The sequence below is a fragment of the Coloeus monedula genome (assembly GCF_965178545.1).
Source record: "Coloeus monedula genome assembly, chromosome: 1".
Lineage (NCBI taxonomy): Eukaryota > Metazoa > Chordata > Aves > Passeriformes > Corvidae > Coloeus > Coloeus monedula.
In genome coordinates this window covers 109,296,026-109,318,662 of record NC_138781.1, presented here as the reverse complement: position 1 = coordinate 109,318,662, position 22,637 = coordinate 109,296,026, and positions in this window count along the sequence as shown.

Sequence of the window (22,637 nt, the reverse complement as noted above, 5' to 3'; positions counted from 1 at the left end):
TTATATGACACTGCAAATTGCTTCTCATCTATCTGCTCCAATTTTGCCCTCTATAAAAGGGATGACAACTACATTTTGAAAAGCAGAAGCATTGAGCCATCATTCTTATAAGGTGCAAAAGCAACACAGCCTTAAGATAACAGATTCTTTTACAGGATGTCCTTAACAACTTTCTTTTGTTCCAACAGGGATGTGTGAATGCTTTTCTAAACTATAACCTTGAGACTTCCATGAGAAGAGACATTACTATGTGCACATTTTGGGTTATTTAAATAACAGATCATATTTATACTTTTAGACCTTATAAGGGCAAAGAAACTAGCAGTTTTTCAACAGAAATCTGTTTATGTAAAATAAAATCTTAACAGCTCAGACTCGTACTTTTGGTGAGTTTGTGGGTTGCACAGTACAAATTGACGTGGCACATACTGAGAAGTAAATGTAGGCACAGGTGAAGAGCTCAGACTGCTCATATGGGTGATGTGAGTTGACTTCATAGTAACAACAATAATATGGAATGATAGAATAGTTTGGGTTGGATGTCTAAAGGTCACCTAGTCCAACCCCTCTGCAGTGAGCAGGGGCATCTTGAACCAGATCTGGTTGCTCAGAGCCCCACCCCACCTTACCTTGAATATTTCCAGAGATGGAACATCTACCACCTCTCTGGGCAACTTGTTCCAGTGTTTCACCCCTGTCACTGTAAAAATCTACTTCCTGGTATCTAGTCTAAATCTACCCTTTTCTAGATTAAAATCATTATCCCTTGTCCTGTTGCTACAGGCCCTACTAAAAAGTAGTAGCCTTCATCTTTCTTGTAGTTTCCCTGTAGGTAGTGAAAGGCTGCTGTAAGTCTTCCTGAAGCCTTTTCTTCTCCAGGCTGAATAGCCCCAACTCTCCCAGTCTGTCCTCACAGGAGATGTGCTCCAGCCCTCTGCCCCTCTCTGTGTCCCTATTCTGGACTTGCTCCAGCAGGTCCACATCCTTCTTATGCTGGGGATCCCAGAACTGGACATAGTACTCCCAGTGGGGTCCCATAAGAGTGAAGGCAGAATCTGCCTTGACCTGCTGGTCACACTTCTGATGAAGCCCAGGACACAATCAGCTTTCTGGGCTACAAGTGCTCATCGCCAGCTCATGTTCATTACAGTCCCCAGCACCCCTAAGTCCTTCTCAGCAGGGCTGCTTTCCATCTCCTCATCCCCCAGCCTGTATTGAAACTGGGAATTGCACCGATCCAGGTGCAGCACTTTGCACTTGGCCTTGCTGAACCTCATGAGGTTCACCTGGGCCCACTTCATGATCCTGTCCATGTCCCTCTGGATGGCATCCCATCCCCTGCATGTGTCAACCACCCACTCAGCTTGGTGTCTTCTGACATAGGAATGTCTGATGACATAATAGAGATTACAAATGATACTTGATAGCAACAGGGCAGTTTTTCAATACTTTTGAAGCATACTTATGTCATCACATAAGTTAGCTCTCGCAGCTGTCTTCGCTGAAAAGTACATTTATTTAGAATTAAAGGCAGAATTTTAGTTCTTCCTTATCCTCCACATTGTCAAGTTTCATGTACCTGAACAAAGCTGCTACCTAATTCTGTTCCTATACCTACTTTTTATTTTGTAATAGTGTCCAGAGCTCTGGGGTGCAGACTGCAGCACTAATATAGCTGTTGTACCTGCTGAAAGAAAGTCTCGGTTTTAGTATCCAAGGGTCAACACCTGCTCTTGAACCCTCACAAACACATGAACAATCCTGTTTCACAAATAAGAAGGAAAGAGAAATTACTTAACTCTGAATGCTATCAGATATTGGAAGAAGGGAATTCCTGGCTCAGCCTATCAGGCAGACTGTCTAGTAACTTTTTTTTTTTTTGCTGAAATTTAGCATTCTTTTCCTCACTTCTCTCCCATATTAACATCCAGAGTAAACTTCCATGAACTTCCACGCTAGTAATAGCACAGGTTCACAGAATTCACTTAGACTTCTTCTCATTACCGTGACTAGGAATAGATGTTATTTGATACAATTTACTTTTGTGTTGTGTCATTGCAATCACATATTTAATTTTCACTTTTAGAAAGGATTTTTAAACCACTTAAATAGCTAATTTCAGTTGCCTGTCTTCTCTCTTCTTGAGACTATAGGGCTAAATTTACCTAATGTTTCTACTGAAAGAGTCTGCATCAGGACTTGATGCTGCCATCTGTTAAGTGAAAGACACATTAAAAGATTCATCTGAGATCCTTAAAACTGTGGCAGAATTACTGAAATCCTGTAATGGAAGGCGACAATGATAATTTGTAGTATTACTAATTTTTGCAAGTATATTTAGAGATTATGTTCAAATAACATCATTTTCACATGCCTTTATGCAGTGTATTCTTAGAAGTCTTGCATTAGCTTAAACCCATGCCCTAAGCAGATTTCATTGTTCCTGGAAATACATTTTCTGCTTGGTTACACAGCGTGGAAAGTAGGGAAAATGCCACTTCACCTGTGGCCATGAAAATGGGTGGAGTTCTGTAGAGAAAAAAAAAAAAAAATGCTGTGATAACACTACAGGGCATTTCAACCCCTTAGAAACATTTCATTCACTTCAGCAATCCTTTTGATCTATTACATATAAACCACACATAAATCTACTATAAATCCATATAAATCTATTCTGTGTATGGCTTGAAAGAATCAAACCCATTCCTCTGACAGAATCCTGTGCATCTCATTGAGAACAAAGAATTAAGAGCCGGAGAACCGGTAAGCAATTTCACACAAAATATGGTAAAATCCAATCTCTGCGCTCGTACTGATTTTCCATTTCACATAGCAGCGTGCTTGCAACTACCACCAGAGGCAGTCAGTGGAAGCCTTTATTTTAAAGAAAATAATGTGGTAGGATGCAAGAACTTTGCAATACTTTATTTTTCAGATGTTTGAAATGTCTTACTCCTTGGCAACATTTAACATCACCACTGTATGTGAAACATTTACATACAATGATGAATGTTCTTCACTTGATATGGAGAAGAGTGCAGGAAGACAGTGGGGAGGGGAATATGGACACAGACAGAGAGGAGGTAAGATGGAGAACAGGAACATGAAAAAAGCCAAGAGTGGAGAAAAAAGCCAGGGTGGGCTCAAAGATCTGGAGAAGAATAAAGACAAACAGAAGGCAGAAGTAAGTAATAGATATATTGAATAGGAGAGAGATACGAAAATTTGCTCACCGGGCTATAGGAACAAGAGTAGCATGCAGGTTCAGGAAAATAGTTCTTCCTTTCTATTTGGCACTTGTAAAACTACTCTGTGAGAACTAAGTGAGGCTCTGGGCTTCCCAGAAAGACATTAATACACTGGGTTAAGTCCAACAGAGAGCTACCAAAATGACTAGGGGTCTGGAGTAGATGACACACCAGAAGACTCTGAAGGAACTGGTTTCCTCAGTATCAGGAAGAGAAGGCTGTGGGTGGATGGATATTACAAGAGTATTCGACTAATCAGTGGGAAGGTAGAGGAGACAGAGACAGCACCTCCTCAGTGGTGCTCAACGTAAGGTTGCAAAGCAACAGATACAAGTTGTGACAAAGGATATTCCAATTAAATTTCAGGGAAAAGATGTTAACCATGGACACTAGTGGCCAAATTCTGGATCGGGTTTGCCCAGAAAGGCTGTAGAATCTCCGTTCTTGGAGACCTTTAAAACCTGCCTGTACAAAGGCTTGACCTACCTACTTTAGACTGGAAATCGCCTCTGTCGTTGAAGCTGGCCAACTGTCCTTTCCTACCTAACATGTTCTGTGATTCTGTGAATCTGAAATGAAGATTACACCCTGAGGACACAAAGTGAGAAGATTTCAGATGACTGGCTAGTCATAAGACCATACTCTATAGAGGATAAAAATGAAGAAGATTTTGTACAATCTCAAGACTTCTGCCATCAACTATCTGCAAAGGTTCATGACAAAAGATGTGTCTCATCCCCCCTCTAGTGGCTAGTACACATAGGACCAGTCACTGCTAAAACTACTTTGTAAACTCCAGTGGCAAGTACTTCAGGAGTGGAAGATATTTATCGCTCATGTGGTTATCAATGCATTCTGACATCATGGAATTAGTGGTGTTTGTTTCCAATTTATTTTTTTAAGTTAGCAAAAGACATATGACATATATATTCCTAGTGTTTAAGATCTCTCTCTGTTCCTACCGTCACCTTAAATGTGTTTTCTCCTGATTTTGAACTAATTTTTTCTTCTATTTTCAAACAATATTTGCACGTTCTGTATTTATGCATATATGCAAATATGTAGATATAGAGGATTATGTCTCTGTGAATGTGCACCATTTTCGTGGTTATATATATATTTATGTACCTATTTCCTTACTGGATTAGGTTGATAAAGCATTTCCAATATGCATGTATTCAGAAAATCAACTGGTATTTGTGCATTGCCAATTTTGTCAAAGAAGTCAATGTATTCAGATCACAAAAAAACCCATCATGCCTCCACACCTAAGGGTTAAAGAGATATGTACATTAAGTATTAAAAGAAAAAGAGGTTTAAATGTTTTGGTCAAGAATTTTAAGAAATGTGGTACTATCTACTGCATCTTAAAGAAAATAGTAAAATCAACATTAAACTTTGCTTTTAAGTGGGCATACTATAAAAATGTTTATTTACAGAGCTCCTGTTCATCATTCACATATGTCAGATATTGAGGGCACATAGAAACATACTGATGTGAATTATTTGAATATGATTCTTACAACAAATACAAGTAAAGAAGACAAAATTAGTTGTTTAAAATGTACTTTGTAAAAAAAAAAAGATGTTTAACTACTGAACAAAAAGTTACGGATTTCCACATACATGAGAAAGCCAGAGAAAGATTTCCAAATATTTTGATAATAGCAAATGAAATTAAATCATTCACATTCATAGAAAATTAAATTACTGAAGGAAACATGCAAGAAGTGATAAGTTTTATTATAGTTCCAGCTATGGTAAAAGGCAATTAACATTGTCAGACTGCTTAGCCTCCAGTGCATCTGACCAGCAACAATAAGACAGCAGCTTCCTTACAGCACAGCAAATATCAGTTCCTTGCTCATTAATCTAGACATGCCTTTCTGCAGCTCTTTTGGACAGGCTGGGATATGGGCTTTCTAAACACAGCTTTGCATGTTCACAGCTGGGAAGTTTAAATTTAGGTGCCAGTAAGTCAAATAGGTTCTACGTGCAATGTTTTAAGCATCCCAAGAGCTTGAAATTTCAACAGGACAAAGCACCTGCCTAAAGCAAGCGTGTGCCAACCACGTGCAAGTGGAGCCATGAACATTCCATTTGGTAGCAGAGAGAGACAACCCTGTTACAACCAAGGGGACAGAAATCACTTGTTTCCACAGCACAGAATTCAAGAGCATCGTTGACCACCTGCCAGTGCTGATAGCCCTACTCTTCTACCTCTAACAGCTACTATTAATAGTTCACAGTACTGAAAAAAATGTAGTAGGTATTTCAGAGAAAACTGTAAAAATTGCAGCCAGTGTTACAACTCTTACTACAGAGAATGGCATTTAACAAAAGGGTGGAAAAAGGCTCCAGGTGGATACAATTTACGAGAGCAGATTTATGGGGCAATATCTTTATGAAGCTGCTTTTGAAACTGCGTCTGTTCATCATTTGTGTTAAATGTATCTGGCTTACTTCATCTCCAGAAGCAACAACAGTGCTTGGTCAGACAGTGAAGCCCATGTATACATTCTACAATTCAGTCTTGCACACCTGAAAGAAATGTGGGAATACAGCTTGTATTGGTATATCAAACCTTGGAGGCTGGCATTCAGTCTAAGCTTCACGTAGTAGAAAACAGAGAGAAACAGCAATCTCTGTATCCTCTAAATTGTGAAAATATCTTAAATGGGAAGAAACATACTATACTTTGTGATTGTCCTTTTCTCACCAATGCCTGTAGAGACACATTAGGCAACTAGCTTAGACTAAATTCTAAGCTCTTAGCTCAAGTTAAATAAAATACCCAATTTTATTTTCATTTTTTCCAATTTAGATACGACCATTGGATTAATCAAGATATAAGTAGTTTAGCATCAGCTATCAAAAGGACAAATAAAAGGCTACGCTAGGAGGTAAGCTTGTTCACAAGCATGCAAAGATGAAAAGCGTATTAATCAATCCTATTTTAACAGCCATAGCAGCATGCCAGAACTCCAGTTACAAAAACTGACAGAAATCTAATAATGCCTGAGCAATGCTGGTGATTGCCATGGAAAGGAACACCTTTTCCATACTCCTACAGACTCCAGAAAAAGAGTTGGAATGGGCAAAGAGAGGTACAAAAAAATCTGGCAAATAATTATTAATTTGATCAGAATAAAAACATGTTCGCTAAACAATGTGGTATCCTGAATACCAGCAAGGACCTCTGAAGATGTAACTCATGAAAATAAATTTTTCAGGTCTGCTGAAAAAAAGAAACAGGGCATCCTCAAAGCAAAAACTTTCCTTCCTTAAATAAAAAGTTTATGTAACAGGGCACAAAGTGTACATTCCACAGAGAAGCACTTCCTTTAAGATTTTTTTTCTTGCATTTTTCTTCTAAAATTGCACAATTTTCCTAAAGTTTTACAGTTCCAGGATACAAAATGATTCAGATAGTAATTGCCTGAGTCACAGACTGTTAAGTATTTGAGGATATAAAAATGGTTCTTTCCCATGAAGTACGATGGTTAATTTAAATATCATAATTTTAAGTTCTGAATTACTGTTCCATTCTCCATCATTTATTGAAAGCCAACAACTTTTACTATTCCATGAACTGATCTTGGTCATTTGTATTACACAGCTCAGGATCTGCTTGAATGTACTTGGGGTAATATATTTGTCATACCAGTCCTCTGCAGATGGAACTTTACCAGCTTTTACTGATTCGGCTGATTAGTGCACTGGATAGTATTTATTAGGCCTTTCAGCAAAATGAGCTTGCCTGATCAAATGATACAAAATGAAAAACTTGCCTGTGTAGCAAGTCACTACACTACTTTTCTCCAAGGAGCTAGTTTAGGAAAAACAAATGCAAAAGCAAATCCACATGTGAATTCATTTCAACAGTTTGGAAGGTTACAAGTAATATGTCTTCCCAGATGACTTGCTACTGAGCTTTGTCATTTTACTGACCCACTGTGGGATTTAAAAAATGCTGTGTAATATCAGCATAATAATATCCTATAAATAAGTTGAACTAAAATATGACATTATTTGTAGTAGAAATACCTGAAAGGAAAAAGCAAAGGGCACAAAATGGAAAGGATAAATTTCTTTCAACAATAACCTTAAGAACAGAAATACTGAAAAATATCTTTTTGAACAGTAAAATTTAAGATAATGATATGAAAAACAAAGGGACGGGACTTAATTTCATGCTATTCCCTATCAATAATTCTTTGAATTTCCCTTGTGGAAAAATGATACAACTCTAATAAAATGATTCATAGCTCTAAACCGTTTTACTTAGCGAACACAGTGTACATTAGCAGGACTTCTAGAAGAGAATGTTTCTTTCAAAGATTATTATTGTGAGATTATGGTAAGATGATCTGGATGGCTCAGTGTATGAAATCTTGTCATCCTGGCACAAGTACTTTGCTAATCCAAGAGGCAGGCGCACATTTAGAAGCAGGCAATAAAGCTCAAATTCTGAAGCTGCAGGGACTGAACAAAGTCTGAACAAGCTCATATTGACTTGGCAAATGGCAGTAAAGCAGCAGCAAGTGTGAGCTATTAACCCCACATCAAACAATATATGTTGGCATGAGCAGTGGAAGAGGTCTGCTTATCTGTTTAATTGAAGAAGGCACTGCAATAGCAATAGCAAAGAAAATGATGTGAGCAGGGAGGTAAAGGAAGGAAGAAAGCAACGCACTCTGATATTTTTAGTATGGCTGTTAGATGTTTGCTTACAAAACCAAAAACACTCTTCCTATGACCAAGTATCAGTATACCAGAAAATAAGTAAAACAAATGCACTGAGTAAATTGCATGTGTGGTATGAAGCATACAGACTTCAAAATAAAGTTTTGCAGATCAGATTTTCAAACCACCCCATGAAAATATTTCATATCTAAGTCCTGAAACAGATGGATTAAAAAATAGTGACATAAGCTACAGCTTAAATAGTATCTGTCAAAATTGCAATGGTAGTGTAATTGACTCTGTGAAAAGTTACATATATTGGTTCAGTTTAGGTTTCATTATTGTAAAAAAAAAAAGAAATGTATCGGAAAACATAGTGGGTTGGCATAACCCATGGGGCAACCCAGATGGCCTAATGGCTTCAGCAGTGAGCCCACCTCCAAGTCACTGACTGACACTGAAAGGAAATCAGTCACCAGCTGGATTTGGACTAGCTAATGCAGTTCACAGACACCAGCTCCTACTCTCCCCAGCTGTTCTCTGCCTCACTTTTTTCCCCAAAAGACTCCATATACAAAGCAGAATTCCATGTCAGACTACCACCTGACTGTAGGCACGCTCACGTAGGGTACCGTGAGAAAGGGAGGAGCACAGAGCTGGAGCTCAGCCTGCACAGTGCCCTTCTACCAGAGCTCTTCTGGCAGCAGGGGCACAGCACGAACAGCGCAGCTTCCCTCCATCCTGGGAGCCTGCATGGCAAAGCACAGACCCAGTCTGCGCATCTTGGGCTAGCACACAGGAGATCAGAGACAGGGACTAGCTATGACTGCAGAGAAGCTAAATATATTGGAAGCATAGCTCCAGCTGCAGCCCTAAATTCATCTTCCAAGGTTCCAAGATCTTGCAGATAAGGGATGCTGAGGTGAAGGAGTGTGCAAGGACTTGTACAGGTTGTAAGAGAAGTGCTTAGAGGCAGAGGCAGTTCTGGAGCATTTGCAACCTGGTATGAGTACAGTTTGTACATTAGGGATGAGAAACAGGGCAAGCAATACAGAGTTAGAGCAGCAGGAAGGTGGGAGGACATGAATTTAGTCGAAGAAGCAGAAATATGGAATGAGGGAGTGGGGACTTACCGCAGGAATAGCGGAATATCCTATTTTGGAAAGCTATAGGGGTCCATCAGGAAGCCGTGGCTATCGAACACTTTGCACCATGGCTTCAAGACCCAGAAAGTTTAGCAACTCTTACTCTCTACTTTCTACTATAAAATTATTCTTGTCTCTTAATGTCACTTGCTCCTGCATTAAGCTATTCTCCTCCTGCCCCACCCTACTTTGCATCCCACACCTCCTCCCAACCTCACTTAGAATAACTTTCCTATACAACTAGGGAATAGAGGCCCCAGGGGCATACATACCATATCTTTCTGTAATATCAAATAAAATGCAAAATGAAGTGCACAAATTAAAACTGTCAAAGTGGGCTGGTGAAGAAATTGGACTCTCTAGTTGTCCTTGTCTCCAGGACCCCGTGTGCTCATCAGTATCCTGGCAGGTGGCAGTGGAGCATCACACAATAAACTTTTTGACTTTACTCTGTGCCATGCATGTGCATCACATGGGCCCAAAATCTACAGTTCTGTCATACAACTTAATTAATTTCACTGGGATTTAAGTGAATTTTGTTCATTAGTCTGTCATCTGTGCTTCAGGAATTACCCGGATATGCCATGTGGTAGCAGTAGTCCCAAATGCCAATATGTTTAAAAGACTGGTGCTATCTTAATTATTGGTGTTAAAGTCAGTGCAACATCACAGTGGCAGCCTTCCAGTACAGTTAAGAGAAACACAGGCTAAACCCCCAGTGCTCAGACTTACTTTCTGTATTTGAGGAAAGTAATGATTAAAACCCTTTTGAAGATCACCATCAAAGCCTATTTTGCTATTGATTTATACTGAATGTTAATAATTAAACAGCTGACATATTTCTCAGCTTCCTCTCATTGAGACCCTGTAAAAGGTAATCTATTTATATTCCACTCAAGATCTCTAGTGGTTCTTCACTACCTCAGTATCCAGTAAATACTCACTAAGCTTATTATGGAGCAGGACTAATATTTCACTTGAGTTCTTAGGAAAATGGCTTCTTTAGCTCCCAACAGTAGCTGTTGCTGAATCTGTGAAGTGGGAAGAATCTGCGTAACATGCAAAGAAACTACCCAATCCCTTTAACAGCTCCTTTAAAAAGGGATTGGACCCAATTCATGAAAAAAATGTGTATGTTCAGTGGGCGGTAACTTTGATGCAGCTCTTTTATGTATGTAAGGGTTAGCCAGAGTGTCTGAATAAAAAAGGAAGCCAATCTGCTTCTATTCAGGCATAGCACCATGTGGGCTGAATGTGAAAAATAGAAATGGTGTATTACATGCGATTCTGAGAAGAGACTCATTTTCTTGTTAGTACAAATTATGGGAATAGGAGCCCAGCTGAAATGTGTAACACAATTGTATGTGTCAGTGAGGGCTGCAAATGTGGGTCTCAGAACAAAAGTTGGTTTTCCCATAGCCAAGGATTATGGTGATATTCTTGTTTCTGCCATCCTCACAGAAGAGCTGTAAACACCTGTGAGAGAAATGACTGATTCCTAGTGATGTTCCAGTCTTTCTCACACTCCCTTCTCACAGTGGCCCAACGTGTATACGACTGGCCTTTCAGGATTCTGCAATAATTGTGACATTAAAACCAAACCACGTTAGATATCAAAGGTATATTTTTCCTTCAGCCTGTATGTCTTTGTTTATCTCCATTCTGGGGCAGAATGCCAGGGGACCAAGTGCACTAGAAAATTCTTGTGCTTCTCCTAGATCAAATTTACATTTGTAACTCATTATACATCTCATAAAAGGAACAGCTTTTTAAAGTTGAATATCAAACCATCAGTTTCTGCCAAATTAAAAGTAAATTAAAAAAAAGTGCAGCAATTTAAGTCACACTCAAAGTTCACAGGGGTTACTGCATTTTATTAAAACAAGTCCGATGTGAAGCACCTTTGTCATTAAACCTATTGCTGCAAAGCAGAGAGTCTTTTTACAGGGATTTTAGAACAGCTTCCTGATCATTTTGTAACTGGATTTCTAGAAAAAAATCAGTGAAAAGGATCTAAAACACTTCAGATTTCTGTACAAGTTATTCTTTTCTGTTTCCATAGAGAAGTGGTAATGAAGACTACCACGAAAAAGTGGTTTTCATAAACTGACCAACCCAGTATCACATAGGAGACTGAACTCTCTTACAGAGTTTCTATCTTTCACATCTCCTCAAGAAGTCTTTGCCTCTATCATTTTTAACAAGGCTTGTGTGACACAGGCATTTGTTAAAAACCTGGGCAGTAAATAATTGTAGTCTAAGTCAGAAAGGGCAAACTATCTGCAGGGAGCAGATCAATAATTTATGGGTCTACAAGTAGACTGCCAGTATCCCAAGCATGATTTAGACTGCCTGTTACATAAATGACCGATGGATTTGAGTATAAAATTCCAATTTGTGGTCTGTCCTGATCACAGAATTGCAATCCAAGTATGCTATTTTCTTTTAAAAAAGTGATTTTTGATCATCTCCATTGAATCAAGAGTGCAATACTTGGAGGTGCATGCCACTTGTAGAGGCCTGTGATGGACTGAAGTACATAAAATCATATTCAGTTCAGTAGCAATCTAAGTGGGATATTCAACACATGTAATTTCATCTAGCCACATTAAGACAAGACGTATCATCACTTTTCCATTGGCAGGAAAAGGCACCCAGACATAGTTCAGACTAGATACACAGTTTTCAGACAGTTTAAAATGTCCAAATCAAATGGGAAAATTAATCTTGCTTGCAATTACTAAGAGCACTGCACCCATCCATAGCCAAACACGCTCTGCCACAGGCTTTTCAAGACCAGTCATTTTTCTGAGTATTTTCTTGGGGTCTCCAGCCTGCACTGAAACTCATGATGTTCAAAGCTGTCACATCACCTAACTAGATCAATGCCATCCTGCACCTACCTACATCGACAACCACCTCATGTTTGACAGAAGTGCAGCCGTGCCTTTCAGGGGAGTTGATGGATAGGCAAAACATTGTATTATTGTATCGACTCTTGGGTAAAGCTTCATTTCCAAAGAAATCTGAAGTTGTTAGCCTTGGTTTTATTCCTCCTGTGTCTCCATTAAAATATCTAGGCTCTTTCAGCACTCTAAACTAGTCAGTGATCCAAGAAAAGACTGTGTACTTCTTATACAGCTACAGTGTAAGTGTAGTAAGCTAAACAAAAGCCAAACTACTACTGACTGAGTTAAAGAGTGTCCCTACTGGCTTGAAAGTATTTCAGTTTATACATACCATCTTCTTGGGTTTATTACTTTACATTAATTTTGCCTAGGGTTATTGAGCATGCCTCCTGGCCCATAACAGACTGATTTATCATGTCACACAGAGATCTTTATGGTATTAATGACTCTACTCTCAATAGCTGGAATTGTGCTAAAGCAGAAGTATACGGGGCTAAACAACAGCTATAACATGAAATTTGAGACCTGTAAAGCAATACTCAGAATTATACTTCTGTGTCAAATTTCTCTACTTCATTCTTACAGGCTGAAGACTATACTGGTGAAAGCTTTTCTTCAAATCAACTGACATGGGTTATCCTACAAAAACCACAGGATGCTCTGTTTCATTAATATTCTTAACAGCTCCCTTAAAAGAATCCTGTTGACATATGGTATTTTTGGGAAATAGGGTCATGGGGGAGGGAACTTCTCCTCTCCTAAGCCCCATAAATCTCTCTCTCTCCCAAGATTTAGGCAGGCCAAAGGCACTTACGGCTATTTACATAGAAAGCCAAAGCTTACGTATAGTCTCTCAGTTTCTATGGCAGCACAGCTCCTATAAAAACACAGCTTAAAACCACAGCTCTCCGAGCTCGCTGGCATCCCTGTGTACTCGCAGACATTCCCTCAGCAGTGAATTTCTCCTAGAAACACGCCAGACTGTATAAATTAGCACTGACCTCTCCACTGGCAGAGTGAACAGCGCACTGCCACAGAACACTCCCGGTGCGAATGGCCAGCGGTTACTGCCTCTGCCTCCTGCTCTCCCTCCCTCCCTCCCTCCCTCCTCTCTCCAGCATCCTCCCTGGGATCACCGAGGGCTTGCCAGGCGAGCAGTGGGAAGGGAAAACCATGCCAAAAAGCACACTTTCCTTTTATGTCCCACCGCCTTCTCCTCCTCCTCCAAGCACACTGAAAAATCCACCACCCAGAAAATTAAGATGGAAAAGACTGAAATCACTGCTGCCTTCACCGTTGCTAGGATTACGCAATAGAAACAACTCCTAGATAACGGGATTTGTCAGCATCAGCTGAAAAAAAAGCCTGCTGTGTGATAATATTAAGAAACCAACTATCCCTACAAACAGGAAGCAGCTGACGCTATCTTTTAATTAATTTAATGCCTGAAGCAAAGCCATATTTTAGTGGTACCTAAATAGATAACTGGAGCACTTTTACAGAGTTTACTTAAATTTTACATTGCAATTAAAGTGTCTGCTTTACGCAGACACCTGCTTAATCTTCTTACTACTACCTTTTGCTTTTCCTAGGAAGAATTATTAAGATTTGCATTTTACTACTGGAACACCTAATTGCAGCCAATAAAAGAAAATGTATTCTCTAGGGTATCCAAAAGTATCCTGTATGCTTATTAAGAGTTAAATGTATTAATGTATAAAAATACATTACTCCAATGGGAAGGATACTCTTATAGACTGAAAAAAGATAAAAAAATCTGCTTAGGACAAGAATATTCCTCACCAAAAAAAATTTGAAAATTTCTTTATGTAACTAAAGTATCACATCATTATGTGACAGCTTTCCCTTCTGATGCTAAGAGAGCCTTGGATTGGCAGGAGATTTGGAAGTTTTGATTAACAACCTACTGGAGCTCTTGGCAATGTTCCTGGGTGTTTCAGATCACTGCTGCTATAGAAACTCTCCTGGATGACTGTGCTGCTTTTCTTTTTCTCACATTTCTAAAATGTTGGTCTTCAATTTTTTTTTTTGTCCTTTTGCAGTTTGTTCCACTTAGTAGCAATTGCTGCACTACTGTTCTACTCTCACTCAGTGAATAGCACAGCTACACAAACAGCTATCATTACAGATAACAGACATCATAAAAGAGTTTGCCATATGCCTTGTCAGCTGGCCAAACTGATGACATGATTCTTCTAGAGCAGTCTGGCTAGTTCATAGGAAGTATACACATTTCAGGAAGCTGGCAATTCATTGCTTTTCTCTGAGTATAATACTAGTTAACAGACTTTAAGGGCTGATTATACATGAGTTTAATATTAGCTTAAATTGCTATATAAAATTTTAAATTCTAACCTCTCCAAAGGAGAATGAGGTAATGACTACAAAATCAAACAAAAACAATTAATTTTTTTGTGATATTCCCTCCTTTCAGTTCACTTTTTCAGTTCTATTTCTTTCTTCTCGGGATAATCCAAATTGTTCTAACATGGTGTGTATAAGCTATGTCTTTCTCCAGCACCACTACGGGTGACTAGACTTTAGGAGGAGCAGGACCAGGAGCACAAGCACTTTCAATTTCTACTTAATGGAAAAGAGTACTAAACAGTGAAGTGACACAAGGTGTAGTGTCTGACTGCTGCCCTGAGCATCTGACCAGGCTGCATCACAAAGTCACATCAGCTACACCAAAAGCCTACCCAGGCCATCATCGGTGAAGTGACTGTGTCTTCTGCACACAGCCGTGCACACATCATTGTCCCAAGATGCTCCATTTTTAGCATGGACATACGTGGACACAAACACTGTGCTGACCAGACCATGGGCACAGCACAACACAGGCACCCAGGTTCCCCTTGAGAGGAGGCCAGTCACTGCCTGGCTAATCTGTGTCACTTGTTCCTGGTGCCCTGCCTGCCAGAGACTGCTCTCCATGGGAACAGGCTGCAAGGGGGATAAGCTGGTTCAGCAGTGACAACGTATTTCTTGGCATCTTATCTGTGCACAAACAGACAAAGTCTGATCTGATGGGGCACAGCAGGGCCCTACAGCTCCTGCATCAATGCAGCACTGATGAGCTGCCCCTACCAGAGTAGCTCATGCAGCTCACACCCTGCCTTGAGGGCTCCTGGGAAAGGAGGGATACTGTGAGACTTCTACAGGAGGAATGAACAGTCATTAACTGAGCTCAGGAGAGATGCCAAATGACCTTCCTGAAAGGGGAGGGCCAAACACAGTGCACAACCCAGATACGCAGATGACTAACATGTCATGGTTCATAAAGAAACCATCCAAGTCAAGTAAGTCACATTGGTACGTGGAAATCCTTGCTTGGGAGGTTTTCTTGTTAGGTGCCCATCTATGTGAGTTCAAAGCAGGTGAACTGCTGAGTAACTTCAGCTCTCAAGAAGGTCCATGAAAGCAGCCTCCAGAGAGTAAATAACATTTAGCAAATGGGTTTAAAGCTAGCAAGTGATTTAAAGTAAAGCACACAAAATGTACTTTTTTGCATCCTTCTTACAAAGTAATGCCATCAGAGACTGGATTGCACTGGGTCTCACCTGTTTGGAAGATTGCTAGCTCTTTATCTTGTCCTCCAGAACTTAAAATTACTACATGTGAAACAAGTTGCTAGAACCACAGTACTGAAAAGAGCCTTCTAAATATTGCTATCGTCCGTCATATCCATTTCATATCTGCTGAAGTTTGCTGAGAGCCTGAAGCAGAAACTGAGATAAAGATAAGTGTAAATCATATCTACTATTTACAGACAGTATCCAGGCAAAATCTGAACCAGAATAATTCACAAATTGATTTTTTTATCTACTTCACTGATCAAAGCTTACAAAGAAATGGGGCATTGGATCATCAAGACCCATATCCATTGCTAGAGTTATTATGAGAAAGAAAATAAATTGTTATGATTGCAAATCTGACAAGCATACAATCAAAACATCTTAAAATGAGAAATTACAGAGATGTTCTCAAGTAAGTTAAGGTGAAAGAGACAGAAGGATTTTAGCAAAAAGCCCCAACAAACTCCAACCCACAAACATGCACATAATTCTAACTAAGAAGAAGCCTCCTATGCTGCATTATTCTCTTGGAAATCCCATTTATCTCTTTCTTGGCCTTTCACTAGTATGTACAAAACCATCTAAGTTGGCAGCAATCTCTAGAGGTCATCTGGTCCAAGCACCCATCTCAAAGCCAGTCCAGCCAAGTTCTGCATACCTCCAATGATGGCGATCCCTCAGCCTCACAGTACACAGCTCTCATATGTTCGAACCCTGGGCTTAGAGAATTTAGGTTTCTGGGATATAATAATATATATATGTGTAACAATATGGAGGATTTGGGGTGTGGATTTGTTCTTCTTCTTTTCCCCTTCTTCTTCACAAATCTGGGTATTCTGGTATTGGGTCAAAAACCCGCAGTGCAGATCATGAATAGTTAGTTACTGGATTATAAGTAAAAATAAATTACTTGGCATTCCATAATTGGGTAAATTGAACCTTAAAAAACCTTGGAAGTTGGAACTCGGGGCCATTTTCCACCTTGTTAACTAAGAGGCACATCCTGTGCAGCTGTGCTATAGATAAGAAAATAATAAACATCTAAGTCCGAAGAACAACCTAGAGTCCTCTGCCTTTTAATCCAAACTCTGAGTAAAAGAACTCGTGAAACAAAAGCAAAGAAGAAAAGAAATGATAAAATAGAGAAAATTAATAACTGGTGCCCACCTGTGAGGACTGAGAGTTTAGAAAAAGAGAACATTAATAACTGGAATTAATACTCATAATTTTACCATGGTCATTTCCCCAAATGCCTACTCTTTAGTCACAATCTCCTGTGTTTCCTTCAGTCTGTGGCTTCTGGTCCTGCAGAACCTCTGAGATTGCACCCCTCTGAGAAAGGACTGGCCTTGTCTCCTCTGTGTCTCTCAGGTAAGTGAAGACAGCAATAAGACCTCTCATCAGCTGTCTCTTTTTAATGCTGGACAAACCCAGTTCTCTCAGCCTCACCCTGCACAACCTCAAATGTACTCCAGCCCCATGACCATTTAGTAGCTCTCTGCTGGATTCAACTCAGCACATCAGTGCATTTCTTTTAGTGGAGGACTCCAAACTGGTTGCAGCTCTCCTAATGTGGTCCCACAAGTACCAAACAGAGGGGGAGGAAGGACTCGCCGGTTATGCTTGGTAGCATTGCCTGGGACATGACTGCCTGTGTGCTGCAAGGCCACTGCAGATTTATCCACAACTCATCACCCACAAATACCTCCAGAAGTGACCAAGCTGCTTGCTAGCCAGCTGGCCTGCCAGTCTGTGCTGCTGGGCAGGGTTATCCCAGCCCAAACACAGGACTTTGCATTTTCTTCAGTAGTGAAACATTTGCAATCTTTCAGTGCAGCATGGGTTACTTCAGCCTTCTCCAGACCACTTAGCTTTAAAGGAATATAATTACATCTTGCCATCAATTCTTTTACACCAGACCAGAGAAAACTAGTAACTTTTCCTGTAATGCAAATTTTAGAAGAAAGGCTTAGAGTCCAAACATGTAATATAAAACAAAGCCATAAAATAAAAAATAATATAAAGAAATAATATGAATTACTATCAAAATGTTCCTCTGTGTTGCATTTATGGTTCAAACCTTAAAAATGGCAGCCTATGTAATATCTAGAAGCAGTACTTTCCAGGAGGAATATACTGCACTTTTAAAATGTTCAAGAAGAAACATTTAAATTTATTTTCATGAGGAAAAAAAAGAGCAACAGATATTGAGACTGGGTTCAGAGCACTTTTAGAGTCTCATATTTTTTACTTTCCTCCCATCACATTTCCAGTCCTCAAATAATATCATATCACAGCTCATTTCTGAATCAGAAAAAAGGTAGAATCCATCTCAGGACTCATAACTTTCCTTCCATTGTGGTTGAGGTTTTCCATTTGCACAAATACAAAGAAGATGCAAAATATCCACATATCACAGCCTAAACATGCCATAATCCCACAACATCCACAACACCCCCCATTAATCTGATGATCAAGGAGAGAGGAATCACAAATAAGAATCAGACTTTCCCAATGCTTGAACCACCCAGCCTAAAGCTATTTATGTGAGACCAGGAGTCACCATAGAAATGGGGAGAGATAACATTATAGTGAATTACTAGAAACAGTCCAGTATTCAGGAGGTATTTAAGGAACTTTGTGAAGCAACTGACCACAAGGTATTTACATCTCCAGAAAACTGGAGATGCTCTCCTTTCTCTCCCATAAATCTCATTAATCATTTCAAATGGTGTGGTGTAGCAGTGGTGCCTCTGCTCCTCCTTTGCACAGTCACCATACACCACTGCATTTCCACGTACTGCTGATAAAATGCTGCCTCCCTGCTCCTCCTTGCAAGGGAATTGTGGCTACACAATAACAATTTACCTCTCCATTTTAGTCTTGCCTTTTCCTTCCTTTTCCTTCCACCCTCCAATCTGGTTATTTTTGGACTGCCAGTTGGGATTATTGCTTTTTCCCTGCTAAAATAAAAACAAACAACAGTTATACTCCAGTTTCTGGGCTTAAGCATGAGATCTGTCTCAAACATTAAAGACTCACATTTTCTTGCCTGAGGTGCAATGCTATCTCCTGTGACACTGACTAAAGCAAGCCTTGCAACTAAAGGCAGATTCTGTTTCTGGATTTGCATGCACACTTTTCCAACTTCTCCAGTAGCTACCCATCTGCAATCCTGAGCAGGATTGCATCCAGAGAATTCAGCACTGGCTGACATTTGTGTAGTCTTAGAGACTGAAAAAATTAGTCTTTCTGAGCTGAACTACAGTCATAATTTAAAATACACACAGCTAAATTGGAATATTTATAACCTAAAACACCCTTTCTCTTTGACACATTGTCTTAATTTCAGACCACATTTTAGTACATTTTGTTTTTTTCCAAGCACCTTGAGGCTTACTACTTAAAGATGGTCTATTTGGAAGGAATGTAGCATCTAAAAAATAATAGACATTGTAGTAGCATCAATTTCCCACCTCTAAATGAAGGTCTTAAGTAGAGAACATGATGTTTTTCTGGGAAGCAAAGACAAAGATTTCCCCACATCCCAATGTTACAATGTCAAAATGAAGTCCCAGGTAAAATCAGCCTTTAGGTGTACAATAGCAAACATTTCCCAAATTAAATAAATATATAGCCAAGTGTTAGTCAAATGCTCATTTCCCCTTTTTTTTTTTTTTCTGCATTAGAATACTTTCAACTCTATGAAGAGTTTTCCAGTATATGGAAAAAAGAATTTTATTGTGTAAAATTCAGTGTGGCAAACAGCTGGCAGGAGCTGAACAAAGAGACTTGAAATTTTAGTGAAAATAATTGGTTTCCCACTATGGACAAGAGACCAATGTGCATATACCTCCATTTCCCCGATTTTTAATATACTGGGTATGGAGGGTTAAATTGGGTGGCGTTCGGAGTTATCCAGGATGCCAACTGGGTGTGCTGGCTTCCCTTCTGTAAGGTGGAGTCACTGTCCTTCAAGAAGGACAAAAATACTTTTTTGCTTTCAAGGTAGTAGGCAAAATGAAGCTAAAACAAAGTAGATTTTCAACACGGTGAGGCTCAAGGGACTCACAGGAAGGAGAGCTGCTTAAGAAGAAGGTGGGAAAAAAAAAAAAGCATGCTGACAAATCACTGGAGAGGATTAGAAAATCTAACAAATTTCAAGAAGCACAGCAGTGATACCTCACCCTTCTGGACAGGATTCTGCTAATAAAGCACCTGACAGTAACTTAGAAAATACACCTCTTCCAGGAAAGAGGAGTCAAAAAATTATGCATAGAAATTATCCAGTCACAGTAGGGTCTCTTCACAGGCCAGAGATGAGAACTTTCAGATGGAATATAAACAACAAAGTGAGTGGCTCAACATAAAGAAGTTTTAGACAGCCAGTTGTTAACCTGAACAATATCTACAGTGTTACTGGAAACACTTTTAAAATTAGCATTAATATCTAATGTGAATGAAGAGCCAGACATGACATATACCATTGGGCTGAGTTTTCCTGGAAAAACAGAGCTATTTTCCTGTATGTACAGAGCTGTTAGTAAGCACTCAGTAAGCAGATTGATTAGAAAGGAATTTTCACTCTTTTAATGATTTTAAGCACCAGATTTAGTGCAATCCCCTTTGGGAATACACATAATTCCTTTTCACAGGTGTTTTGCAAAACCTGCCAGGCACTATCCTAACCCCTTAGAAGTAACATAACCTTTGTCAATGTACATAAAGGAATGTTTGCAGATTTTGACATGTTCAATTTATTTATACAATTACTGACCACTTGCCTAGTCACACTTCTTCTCCCTTGATGGTAGCTATGTTACAGTGAAGTTTCCCAGCCATACTGCACTGAAGAATTCATTCTGATAATCTATATAACCTGGCATAGTATTCCAGCTTGTTGTAAATGTCACCTTTCTGTTCTCCAGCTGTGTTTTCAAATGGTTAGTTAAATAAAAAGTCCCACAGCCTTTATCATATTTAAAGTTTATGAAAAATTTAAATTTTTGTTCATACCCTGTCCTGGGTCTGGCCAGGACAGGATTAATTTTTGCAGCAGGAGGGAGCATGGAGGTTATTCTGCAACACCTCACATCATTTTCCAGGGACAGTGGAAGGGATGGCATCGCACTGTGGAGGTAGTGGTCAGGCATTTTGGTGGATTTCCATGGTGAGCTGTGAGCAATCACATGTGAATTGTTTGTCTTTTTTCTTCTACTAATACTGTTATTAGTACTGTTGCTGTTATTGCTTTTTGTCTTGTTGCTGTTTCCAGTAAACTTTTCTTATCTCAACCCATGGTCTTTATCTTTTGTGCCTCCAATTCTCCTCTCCAGAGAAGAATGGAGGCACAAAATTGTAGGTGGGAGGTGGGAGAAGAAGAGGGAGTTATTAATAAGCACATGATTTGGAGGGTTTCAGTGGGAGCACTAAATTGGGGAATACCATTCCTAAACCATGACATACTAACACAAGAATTTCCATTCCTAGGTTTACAAGACCAGTAGGTATCCACATTTGGATATCCTCACCATATGCAAAGCTCATCAAAAACCCTGATCACTTTAAACTTAACTACTGTTATCAGAAAATTAAGCTGTTTATAACTAGAAGTGAACTCAGCTACAAATCCACAGAATCCAGCAGGATATATGCAGTGGTTGCAGTCTCTGGAAGCAGCATGGACTTGTTAGCTCAAGGCACCAAATTGCAGAGAGAAGTGGTATCTCACCAGTTCTGTTTCCAGTCATGAGACTGCAAGCATCTGCTCAGCCAGAGTTTGTAACTCTACTCCAGAAATTTCATCAGTAAGTCTCTCCTTTTCCTCTTTCTGTCTTAATCAAAAGAGAGAACAGATTTAGCTTCAGATACCAAGGGTTTTTTTGATAGAGAATAGCAATAGCTGAATCTTTGCCAACTAGTTCCTCAAGCAGGCACCTATAACTTGCAAGTGATCTGTCATGAACAAAAAAGTAATGCATATATCCATCACTGCTATGCTGCAATAAGGTGCCCCAAATTTAGGGATCAGAAATAAATCAAAAGCAAGCATGGAGGTTACCAAGACTAATAAACGATTTGAACTCCCCAAAATAACTTCAGAGAGGTTAATTAAAAAAAGGTCTGAAAAGGTATGATACACCATACTCTTGCTTCTGTAAGCTTACTGTGCCCTCTGTTGATCATTATAATACTCCTTACTTGACAACTACTTGACAACACATTTTCTCAATGCTCTTGTCTTGTTCAGGACACACTGTTCCGTCTAGTCAATGAGACATAACTGCACAGATAAACAGTAGCAGGAAATAGTACCCTTTCTTTATTTTATGATGAGCTTGGGAAAATTCAGAATGAATGGGGAAAACGAAAGGACTGTTTAATGGTTAAAACCACTAAATACTCCCCCCGCCCAAATTCCTACGTTCTTTCTAATTTCATAATTCCTATGTGATAACAAATTGGAGCAAAAAGAATAATTCAAAATTTTTATACGTAGTCAGTAGCCTGAACAAGACTTTTGATTTAATTTGACAAAATGCTCAGAACTGAGGACACCAGGGAACCAATGGCAGCATTGCTTTGACTGTGCAATGCTGAACAACTTGGAATATAATGGAACTAAAACTAATTTACACACACACTCCAGTATTGTTACAGACATACAAATCCAACTGGAATATAATTCCTATGCCTCAGATCCATGGTCTAATATCATGTTCACTTATCCACATTGAAATGGCCACTCGTGATGCTACATGCTTGGGGTTTTTTTCTTTTTCTAAAAGTATTTTGGAAGCGAAAAAGGGATCTTAACAGCTCTCCAGTGTATTCCCACACCTATTGAGTTTCCCTGAAGAAGTAAAGAGGATGACAATTTTACTTCCTCTTACTCCACCATCAGGCACACAATTTTCTCCTAGGCATGCTAGAAAATAATTAAGATTGAAGCACATCACTTTCTAAAAGTATTTACAGAATTTTGATTGTTACCTAACAGCTTCTGCTAGTTTTTCAAACAGCTCAAAGTCTCAATACCAACCTTTGGTTGAG